This window comes from Anolis sagrei, chromosome 5 (genome assembly GCF_037176765.1).
Source record: "Anolis sagrei isolate rAnoSag1 chromosome 5, rAnoSag1.mat, whole genome shotgun sequence".
Classification (NCBI taxonomy): domain Eukaryota; kingdom Metazoa; phylum Chordata; class Lepidosauria; order Squamata; family Dactyloidae; genus Anolis; species Anolis sagrei.
Window position 1 is genome coordinate 75,675,216 of NC_090025.1, and position 12,108 is coordinate 75,687,323.

The 12,108-nt window shown below is 36.6% G+C and overlaps 1 protein-coding gene across 3 annotated transcripts in view; it reads left to right on the forward strand.

Annotated features, from left to right (window-relative positions):
* The window catches only part of FRYL (FRY like transcription coactivator), a 178,028-nt gene that overhangs the window by 26,222 nt on the left and 139,698 nt on the right, over window positions 1–12,108 (forward strand). For 2 of the 3 annotated variants that reach the window (XM_067468777.1, XM_067468778.1), the window contains one exon: window positions 4,803–4,908. The exons of the other annotated variant lie outside the window; for it this stretch is intronic. The gene's annotated coding sequence lies outside the window, so the exon portion shown is untranslated. The remainder of the gene's footprint in view (window positions 1–4,802; window positions 4,909–12,108) is intronic. 3 annotated transcript variants of the gene reach the window in all.

Here is a 12,108-nt window from a genome sequence, read left to right on the forward strand (position 1 = left end):
TCATACAGGTCCACCACATGTGGAGAAATGTCCCTTTCTGTTTCCTGCACCTCCAGCAAATACCTTGTTGTGATTTGTCTATTTTAGCCAATGTAGCTGGAGTGATATAACATCTGTAAAACATTTTGTATTGATTCTCCCTGATTGAACCCGATAAAGTAAATTTAAATTCTTTGTTCCATAGGTATTCCCATTTGTCCAATTCTATTGGTCTGCCTAGGTCCTTGGCCCAGGATATCATTACTGTCTTGACTCTGTTGTCCTCCATGTTATAACTTAGTATGTATTTATATAATCTAGAGATTAACCCTTTATCCCCCCTTTTCCAAATTCTTTCCAATTCTGATTCTTTGGTTGCAAATCCAATCCTCAAATCTTTTTTGTATCTTTCATGCAGTTGGTGATATCGAAACCAATCATTAATCTCCAATTCTTCCCGACCTTTTAATTTCCATTTTTCATTTTCTCTAATAAGGTATTCTTTATATGTTCTTGTTTCTACCCTTAAGGTTGGTCTTGTGACTGCTTCTAGTGGCCTCAGCCAAAGGGGGGTTTTTGATTCCATACCTTTTCTGTATTTTTTCCAAATATCCAATAGTCCCCCTCTAATTATATGTTTATTAAAATCTTTATTTAGTTTATCTCCATTATACCACACATATGCGTGCCAGCCGAATCGTAATCCAAATCCTTCCAAATCTAGTAGGGTCTTGTTTTCTAATTTTATCCATTCTTTCAGCCAGGACATTGCTGCAGCCTCATAATAGGTCCTTAAATCGGGTAAGCTTAGCCCCCCTCTTCCTTTTTCATCAATTAAATTTCGGTATGCTATCCTCGCTCTTTTCCCAGCCCAAATAAAATTAGTAATCTCTCTTTTCCATTTCTCAAAGATTTTTGTTCCTTTAATAATAGGTATATTTTGAAACAGGAATAACATTTTGGGGAGTACCAACATTTTTATTACTGCAATTCTACCCATCCAAGTTAGGGGGATTGTTTGCCATCTAGTGAGATCTTTTTTTATGTCTTCCCATGTTCTAACGTAATTGTCCTGGAATAGATTGATATTTTTGTTTGAAAGCCATATTCCTAGATATTTTACTTTCGTTATCACCTCGCAGTCTGCTGCGGCCTCCAATTTCTTGCGACTTTTAACATCTATATTTTTTACTAAAAATTTAGATTTCTCCTTATTTATGATAAATCCTGATATGTCACCATATCTTTGGATTGTATCCAATAGTTTTTTAGTACTTTGTAGTGGGTTAGTCAGGATACAGACTATATCATCTGCATAAGCCCTAATTTTTAATTCTTGGCCGCTGATCTTTAAACCAGTGATTTCTTTCTCTTCCCTTATCCTTACATTTAAAATTTCTAATCCCATAATAAACAATAGTGGGGACAACGGACAGCCTTGTCTTGTCCCTTTTTGTATGTCAATGTAGTCTGATAGTTGACCATTTATTTTTAATCTTGCTCTTTGATTGGTGTATATTGCCCCTACTGCCCTTTTAAATTGGTGGCCAACTTCGAATTTTTCTAGCACTTTTTCCAAATAAACCCAACTAACATGGTCAAAAGCTTTTTCTGCGTCAATAAAGAACAATGCCAGATCTCTATTTGGGTCTTTGTCTGCTATTTCCAGGGTGTTCAATATCAGTCTGATGTTTTGATTTACTTGTCTTCCTGGGAGGAACCCCACTTGATCTTTATGTATTAATTGTGCCAGTGCTTGCTTAATTCTGTTTGCCAATATAGTGGCGAATATTTTATAATCACAGTTCAACAAGGATATTGGTCTGTAATTTTTAATTAAATCTAAATCTTTATCATGTTTGGGCACTAAAACAATTATGGATTCCTTCCATGACTCTGGAAGTTCTCCCTTTTTCATTACCGAATTCATCACTGACACCAACAATGGGACCAGCTCTTCCTTAAATGTTTTATAATATAGAATTGAGAGTCCATCTGCCCCAGGGGACTTGTTTGCTTTAGCCAAATTTATTGTCCTAATTACTTCCTCTGGTGTGATTTCTCTATCTAAATCAGCTTTCATTGCTTCTGAAATTTGTTTTAAATTTGTCTCCTCTACATACTGCGAGATTGTCCTGATCTCCCCCTGAGTTCTTTTATATAGGTTTGCATAGTATTCTTCGAATAGTTTTTGTATCTGTTGTGAATCAGTGATAATTTCACCTTTGTTTTTTATTCTCGTTATCAATGGTTTTTTCTTTACATCTTTTATTTGCCAAGCTAATAATTTCCCTGGTTTGTTTGCGTTTTCAAAAAAGTTGTATCTATTAAACATCATTTTCCTTTCTATTTCACTAGCAATTAGCTGTTCATATTGTTGGTGCAATTTTTTTAATTCTCCTTGTATTCTCATCTTTGTTCCTTTTTCTTTTTCTATTTCTAATTCTTTTGTCCTAATTTTTGCCAACAACTCCAGTTGGGCCTTATTTTTTCCTTTGAACCAAATCGAGTTTTGTTGTATCAGTAACCCTCTAATTACTGCTTTTCCAGCCTCCCAAACTATTCCCTCCTTCATTCCTTCTTTAGAGTTGTCCTTTAAGTAATTAATAATACCTGTTCTAAGTTTCTCTCTATGTGACTTAATTTTCAAAATGTAATCATTCATTCTCCAAGCTCTATTTCTTTTGTATCCCACTCTTAATTTCATTAATATTGGGTTATGGTCGGCTAATACTCTAGGTAATAACTCAATTTTCTCTGTTTTTCCCACTAGTTCCTTAGTACCAAATATCAAGTCAATTCTTGAGGATGTGCCATGTCTATGTGAATAATATGAATACTCTTTTCTTGTTGGGTTGTGGACCCTCCAAATATCATAAAGTTCCCAATGCTGGATTTCCCTTAAGAAGGATCCCGGGAGTTTGCCTTCCTTTCTGTCCTTTTTTACTTTACTATCTCTATCCTCTTTGGGCACCATGACTCCATTAAAATCCCCCATCCATAACATTTCCTTTTCACCATATTCTGCTAATATGCGTGTTAGCTTTTTGTAGAATGCTTTTTGTTTGTTGTTGGGAGCATACACTCCAACTAATAGTACAGGGTTTTTTTGAATACACACCTTTATTATTAATATTCTACCTTCCTCATCACAAAATATTTTCTCTGGTGTCAGTTCATTTCTTAAAAAAAAAAGCCAGGCTTTGAAGCCGCAAGGCTATTCAGTGCTCATCAAGGTGTCCAATTGCAACATTCACACCTGCATCAAACAGACAAGAGTTCTTTCTTCCACCTTGGACATTTCGCTGATATATAAACCTCACTTGCCTAGCTTCCAACAGATCTCACAACCTCTGAGGATGCCTTCCATAGATGTGGGTGAAACGTCAGGAGAGAATGCTTCTGGAACATGGCCATACAGCCTGGAAAAATCACAGCAACCCATTTAAAAAACACCCCACAAAAATCTATTCACTTATGGGAGCAGAAGTCAAAGCTATAGCCATAGATCTAGTCTAGAATATCCCTTTGCATTCTGATCATTTATTTATTTATTTATTTATTTATTTATTTATTTCCAGTATTTCTGCCTCGTCCTTCTCAACCCCCGAAGGGGGACTCAGGACAGCTTACATTTGGCACAATTTGATGCCATTAAATATCACAAAGCAATATAACAACAATTAAAACAATAAATAGAACATTAATTAAAACAATAAAAACAGTATTAACCGCCGTATCACCATTCCAGTCAAATTCCATATCCAAAGCACTATTTATGCCTGCTGTCCAAAAGCCTGGTCCCAGAACCATGACTTCAATTTCTTCATAAAAGACAGGAGGGATGAAGCCGATCTTATTTCGTTGGGAAGCGTATTCCACAGACGGGGGGCTACAGCCGAGAAGGCCCTGTCTCTCGTCCCCGCCAGATGTATTTGCAACGCTGGCAGGAGCAAGAGAAAGGTCTCCCCGGATGATCTTAAACTGCAAGGTGGGACGTAGTGGGAGATACTTTCAGAGAAGTAAGCTGGGCCAGAATGTATAGAGCTTTATAGGTCAAAACCAGCACTTTGAATTGAGTTCAACAAGACGACCAGCTTCAGGATTGTCTTAGAAGATCCAGCTCTGTGAAATGGGAGTCGCTCTCATTAAAGACACTATTTTCAATTCATTCTCAATTCTCAATTCATTTCTGACATGATAAATAAAATCCCTGTAAAGGTGTTAAATTAGGTTCCAAGAAAACTGTATTACCAGTGATTTCTGGGGTTACTCTGTTGTTTGTATGCATTAAAGCTCTGTATAGTAATATGGCAACTCTGCTGCTACACTTTGCATGCTATATTATGTCTCTTTAGATATTTTTAGGTGAAAATGTATATAATCTCTTTCCATTGGTTATGCTAGCTAGTCCAACAATATCTGAACAATTTTTGTTACCTTTCTCTACACCTGCATGGCTAATGAGTCCTTAATTATATGTCAATGACAAAAAAGGATATCTATGCCTGTGTAACTTTCATAATTGAAACCAGCGCAATGTAAGTTGATCTAAAACTACAAGTTGTGTGGCACAGATATGACATCATTTGCTGTGCAACCCTTTATTTGCTTTTTACTGGAAATGATCTGTTTCCATCTCTTGAATGGGGCATTAATGGAGCTATAGCTCAACACATTTTAGTACTGTCTTTTAATTAACACAAATTAATAACACGTGCATTTGGGGAAAATGTCGATGACAAATTTTGTTTTTGCAGCTGTCTTTAGTTAACTATTATTTACTCAAAGTGGATACTAAAATATCCCCCCCCCTTTTTTAGGTAAAATGTTTAATCTTCCTCGGTGATGGTGTGTATTTCGAAATTCATCTTGGCTAATCATCCTGAAAGTTGCAAATCCAGATAGGTGCTTTTTTGGCTGAAACTGGTAAGTGTTTGTGTGAAATATTTTGTGCATTATATATGTATCTAGATATGCTGGATATCTATATGGTAATCCTACATGAATGAAACCTATTATTTAATGAACTAGGAATAGCATGTAGTCATTATTATTATAATATTATTATAACTTTATTTGTACCCCGCTAGCATCTCCCGCAGGATTCGATGCGGCTCACAATAGGCCGAAGCCCAACACAATACAACAATACAATATCTAGCAAATAAAAACAGTTAAGCAGAAAAACAATAACAATAGCAATACGACAAGACATTATTAAAAACTGAGTTGGCCGGAGTAGGGGTACAAGGTTAAAAGTGCTGATGTATCGGAGGGGTGTGGGATTATGATATAAGTGCGGTGTGCAGTGTGCGGTGATTTGGTACTAAAGTGCTTCTGGGATTTGGTAGTGGGAGATTCCTAATCTGAAAAGGCACATTGGAACAGCCAGGTTTTCAAATTCTTTCTGAAGACTGCCAGTGTAGGGGCTTGTCTGAGATCTTTCGGGAGGGCGTTCCAGAGGCGGGGGGCCACCACGGAGAAGGCCCTATCTCGCGTCCCCACCAAGCGCGCTTGTGACGCGGGCGGGATCACGAGCAGGGCCTCTCCTGCTCATGTTTTGTATTGCTGACCTTGTGGCAGATTATACCTCCATTTAGATTTATTGATTACTTTATGCTTTGCACACATGTAACTATGATGGAGAAATGTAATAAGAATATATGTGTGTGTGTATCTATATAAATAAAAATGTAATGTTCATTTGTGGGATTAACATAACTCAAATACCACTGGATGAATTGACACTAAATTTGGACACAATACACCTATCAGGCCAACAAGTGACCATCACTCATAAAAACACTGAAAAACACAGCAGAAGAGACTAAAAAAGCAAAAAAAGAAAGAAAAGAAAAAAGAAAAATATATTACAACGCATGCATAAAACCACATATATACACATATATACACAGACTGGGCCACAGCAATGCGTTGCAGGGGACGGCTAGTATCTATATAAATAAAAATCTACTGTTCGTTTGTGGGATTAACATAACTCAAAAACTACTTGATGAATTGACACCAAATTTGGACACAAGACACCTATCAGGCCAACGAGTGACCATTACTTATAAAACCATTGAAAAACACAGCGGAAGAGACTTAAAAAGCCAAAAAACATTACAATGCATGCGCAAAACCACATATACACAAATATATACACACATATACACACATACAAAACATATACACAGACTGGGCCACAGCAACACAAGACAGGGGATGGCTTGTGTGTGTGTGTATATATATATGGACTGTAAGCTTAAAAAGTGTACATGTTCATGATTTTGTAGCTTGTGGCAGCAATCGATGACTTGTTATGTACTAACCTTGGATGATCACACACATTTGTTTCTGTCTTTTTGTACACATTGCAAATAAATTGAATAGGATAAATGTATGTTTGGATCTATTTTGAATATGGAGATTAAGGAACCATTGTCCATAAAAAATTGAATAGTTGCAGACACTGAAGAAGAATTCACCTTAGCAAATGAGAGTGGTGGAAAGCAGTTGTTGTAAAGATGTTCCATGTAAAACACTGATACTTCTATTATGCATTTTGGAGGGGAAATGACAAGTTCTGTCCATTTGTGCTAGTGGGTAGATAGTAGTATGTCATTGTAATTAAGGAATAGTGTTTCACATTACTTTGTGTTCATTTAAAGAATAAGAACTACACATATGCCTTGTTTACCATCACAAAAATAATATATTTGAAAAACATTAAAAGTATCATTTAAATTATTAAAATTGTCCCTTTTGTGGTAAATAATGTACATTTTAAAATAATTTCTAAACATTTATGTCACAAACTGAACTCTTCTGTGTTGGAAATTCTGGTAGCTATGTTTGCGTGGCTAACAAACTTTTCACGGTGATAACTGTTATCTTTGACTGCAGATGCAGACTCCTCCCTCCCTGTACAAGATAAAACCAAACAGTCCCATTTATTGGGTTGAAATAAGCCTATATATTTGGAGCATATGGCTTGTTTGTGATGCTTTCAAATGTAATTTTGCTGTATGTGCAAGTTTATGTTAGCATCAGTTAACAGAGTAGAGGCATTTCTAATGGGTGGACTTCTTTTGTAAGGAAAATGTGTGTCTTCAAAGCTTTCTCATTTAGAAAGCAGCTGGTTTGCTGCTGTTTGAGCACCACCCAAGTTTGGTATGACATCATTATGTAAAGTAGTACAAACGGACCAACTTTTTAAAGTCTCTTCAAGGAAGTTTGCACAACCACCTGGACTTGGCATTAGGTGCAGCTAAACTGAAGACTTAACTATTGAGAGACTCTATGTTAAAGCATGGATTTTTTCAAAAAAATTGTACCTTCAGTCATGTCGGGAGATGTGGTTCTGGATGTTGAAAGTACAATCTGTGAAAGCTCTCCAAAGCTACTGAAAATGAAGCGTATTAGTCTGCTTTCACCGGGACATACTATAGATGAAGATGACATTCATGTTGGGAATCCTAATCACAGTATGTATCTGTGTACTTAATTTTTGAAACTTTTGAAGCAAGTATGTTTTTAAGTTGTAATAATATTTTGAATTTGAGGCTTTCTTTGTTGGACTGTGATACATGAGGACTCAGCAAACAATTTTCTGCTCTTCTAATGAAGTTTTTACCAGTTTACTATAAAATGAATTGATTTACTTAAATGTTTTCCAAAACATGAATGCATTTTAGTATCAACTAGCCGTTCCCTGCCACACGTTGCTATGTCCCAGTCTGTATATATGTGTATATATGTGGTTTTGTGCATGTGTTTTTTGGTTTTTTAAGTCTCTTCCACTGTGTTTTTCAGTGTTTTTATGAGTGATTGTCACTTGTTGGCCTGATAGGTGTATCATGTGCAAATTTGGTGGCAATCTGTCCAGTGGTTTTTGGGTTATGTTAATCCCACAAACGGACATTACATTTTAATTTATACAGATAACATTTGACATTCTTGTACCTGAGATAAAGGAGATATTTCTGAACCTTGTGAAGTAAATTTAAAAGGCATTTGAGTATTGTTAAGAAATTAATCAGAAGCAAATATAGATGAGTATACTACAGTGTAGCTAATACAGGTGTAAATATTATACAACTAATATAAACACTTGTGAAATTTAAATGTTATTAGTTAATTGTGTAGTCGCTGCATGGATTTTGTTTGGGTGAGCTTACTCTTAATAATTTCAATTAAATATAGTTCAGTATGTAAATACATTTTATCAATATATTTTAAAAACTGCATTGTGGTTATAGTATGCCTTTTGTAAACTGAAAGTTTAATTTTATTAGCAAACGGGACTGAACTCCAGTAGAAGCTCCTGCTGCAGAAAAGCATAGTGTAATTGCATTGATTCTCCCTCTGGGGTGTTCTGTATTGTTGCCAGGAGTCCTCCACTGCTCTAGAGCAGTATTTCTTAAATGGTGGGTCCCGACCCCAAATGGGGTCCTCTTAGGTCAATGTTGGAGTTACAAAAATCTGAAAACCACCTAGACATTTACACAAATCTGTTAGCAACACTGTGCAGTGTTTTCAGTAGACTGTGCAGAACATGCTACATTTGTACTTTATAAAAAAGAAAACGATCTTGTTTAGTAAACCTTGCAAATGCTGATTTATTATCACTAAACATTTGATTTTTATATCTATTTTACATACCTATATACCTATTTGGAATCATAAAAACCTGTCTGGTGCAAAGTTTAAGAAGCCCTGCTCTGGAGAAGCTTCAAGGGCTATCAGGAGGACAAATTTTTGAAAACTCTCTCTTCTCCCTCTCCAGTGGGAGATTCCCAAGAGCAGAGTTCTAGTCATTGAATTCCAAATTCAATCTGAAGTGTGTTCAACATTAAGATACCCTATTCCAATTTAGGTTTCCCCCCCCTGAATTTTATTTTGCCTTCTGTTTTGTACCCTAATTACAATATTTATTTATTTATTTATTTCACGCACTTCTACCCCGCCCTTCTCAACCCCCGAGGGGGGACTCAGGGCGGCTTACAAAAGGCACAATTTGATGCCGACACAAACAATAAGATAAAAATAAAACATATATAAACAGTAATTAAAACAATTAAAACAGTCACTTATATACATCATAATCAATAAAACCAAACTAGTGCTCAATGTTTGCCAGCTCAGAGTCCGTAAATTCATTTCACATTGTCAAATCCATCCATTCTAGTCGTCGCTTATCCTTTGTCTATCTGCCAGATTATCCAAAAGTCTGGTCCCATATCCATGTTTTTAATTTCCTTCTAAAAGAGAGGAGGGATGTCGATGACCTAATTTCCCCGGGAAGTGAATTCCACAGGTGAGGGGCCACCACCGAGAAGGCCCTGCTCCTTGTCCCCACCAATTTCACTTGTGATATTCTGATTTTTATGCTTTTTTTTTTTTAATAATTGCTATCTCATCTGAGTCAATATTGCAAATATTTTTGTTTTCAAAGTTTTGGCTTCCCATCTTGATCTTCTTTAACACAGTATTCTGCTTTTTCTGTCTCTGTTGTTCTGAGTATGGGAGTTATCCCTCTGTTTAAAGTAATCCGTGTTTTTATCAGTCTACTGCCCATTAGCTATTTAAACCAGCTTCATATTTTGTAATGCTGGTGCACTTAATTTCTTCAAATTTTAGTGGGTGGAAATTTTCTGAGAATATAATCATTGAGAACTTTATGATATATAGATCTTTCTATAGAAAACATTTTATTCCATCATTTTAACTAAAGTCTTCCTGCTTGGATTGAAACAGTAAAAGTTCTTCCTTTCTGAGTGCTTAACTTTCTGGTCCTGATATCATCTAATAATAGAAGCATGGAATTATTTTAGAGTTAGAAATGTTCCAGTCTTCTGGCGGGCATCGTTTTGTTTAGTGCTTCTAAAGTGCCCTTTGTACTCTCCTGACAATCTTTACAATATCTATATGAGGTAGGTCACTGTTGTTTTATAGATGAAAAGCTAAAGCAAACATAAGATTTGAACTGCCAGGTACTGTGGTTGATGAAACCAGTGCACCTGCATTTTAAATGGAATATTCAAAACAAATGTGTTGCAAGTGAATAAAATGGTGACTCATTGAACTGTGAAAGAGGTGCTGTATTATACGTTTGATTTTAATGAGATAGTGCTGAGGGTAGCTGTAATGCATGATTAGGTTCATCATATTGTGTTGTCAGAAATATTTGAGAGCCTGAACGATGTGTTTGAGTATTGTGACCGCTATCCAGTCCTGTTATTGTTAAACTACAAATAATGTGTCAGAATAAGCTACCCAGTTGATTCTTAGTAATTTGTCCAGAAGTTTTACTAACATCTGCTATTTTAATGGCTTTACCAATTCTTCTGTGTGGTATTTTCTTTTAATTCATGGTGAACGCCTCAGGGGGAATGCAGATCAGAAGGCTGTCACACCCGGACTAGGATCCTAACCTGCTTAAAGGTTACCCAGGTGTCTTTTGAAGGGGAAGGGAATTTACCTCCAGCACCATCTTCCTGTATATTTTTTTAAAGGGGGAAATGCTTTCCTTTACATTGTGTCCAGTGGAGGCAGATTGTCATATTATACCACTGGCTATATGATGGCCTTTTTTGTATTTTTGTTGTTGCTTACATGACAGCCATACAGAAGTCTGTCTTGCATTGAAATCATAGGTAGGCTTGTGGATCCCTCAGGGCTGTTTCTTCAAGAAGGATGGCACCAAATGGTTGTAATTTGCTATCAAGAGTAACCACTTGGTGAATAAAAGCTGAGGAGGGGGATTTTGCATTAGGGAAAAAAAGACAGAGGTGATGAAATTGATGGTCTCTTTTCTTCATATTCTGGCCTCATTCAGGAGTAGAAGGGTTCACAGTGCCTATTTTCAGTAAAGCATTAAGGATGTGCAAATGTCTGGTTTAACTTTAGGTGTCCAAAGGAGCTAAACTCTACTGTAATACATATGGAATATCTCAATATGCTTAGAAGTGAGGAATATTTATATGGATCAGAGATTGGAGACCTGTTTACCAAGGGTAGGCCTATTTTTGAGAGTTGCACCATTAACTTCATTGCTCATATTTATTTGAATCTAATGTGCACCTCAATTTTTGAAACCCTGAAACAAAATAATAATAATTTCTGGCAAATGTAATGCACAATGGCTAAAAGTGCACTCTTTGTAATTTGTTCTAAAAAGGTTTGCTTTACAGTTGCTGTGTGCTTAGAATTCTTTCTTTAAAAATAAAAAGTGTTAGATCGTCAAATCTTTCAGCGATGGAAAGTAACACCAGAGAATCAGGTAACCCTTGATGGGAAGATGGGAAGGAAAGAAAGACATGGGAAAAATGGAAGGAGGGAAGATGGAAGGAAAAGAAAAAAAAGAGGATGAGAAAGAAGAAAGGAGAAGATGGATGGAGGATAGAAAGAAGGTAAGAAAAGAGGAAGTAAGGAAAGGAAAGAGGGAGGAATGAAGAAGGAAGGAAAAGATGAGAAGAAAGAAAAGGAAGGAAGATGGAAGAAAGAAAAAAAGAACGGAAAAGGAAGGAAGAGGGAAGAAAGGAAAAGAAGAATGGAAGAAAAGACGAAGAAAGGAAAGTATGAGAGAGGAAAAGAAAAAAGGAGGATGAGAAGGGAAGAAGGCAGTAAGGGAAGCAAGAAAAGAAAGAGAAGGAGGGATTGAACGAAGATAGAAAAGAGATAGGAGGGGAAGGAAGAGGGAGAGATTGATGACAAGAGGACAGAAAGGGAGGAAGAGAATAAAGACAAAGAAGAGAGTAAACGAACCATCATGAAGTTTAAGATCATCTTGAGAAACCCTGCTTTCAATCCCACTGCCATCGCAAACACGATTGGTGGGGACGAGGGATAGGGCCTTCTCGGCAGTGGCCCCCTGTCTGTGGGGCTCTCTCTCCAGGGACATCAGACTGGCCACCTCCCTCCTGTCTTTTAGAAGGAAATTTAAGACTTGGCTGTGGGACCAGGCGTTCAACCAGTGAATAGCAGCAAGTGGAAAGAAGACTTAGGCAACTCGTGATGATGAATTGACCCAGACTTGGATTTGGTTTTTAACTGACGTGTTTAAATCAGTTGTTTTTAATGAACTGTTGCAATGTTTTAATGTATTTGTTGAATGTTTTATGA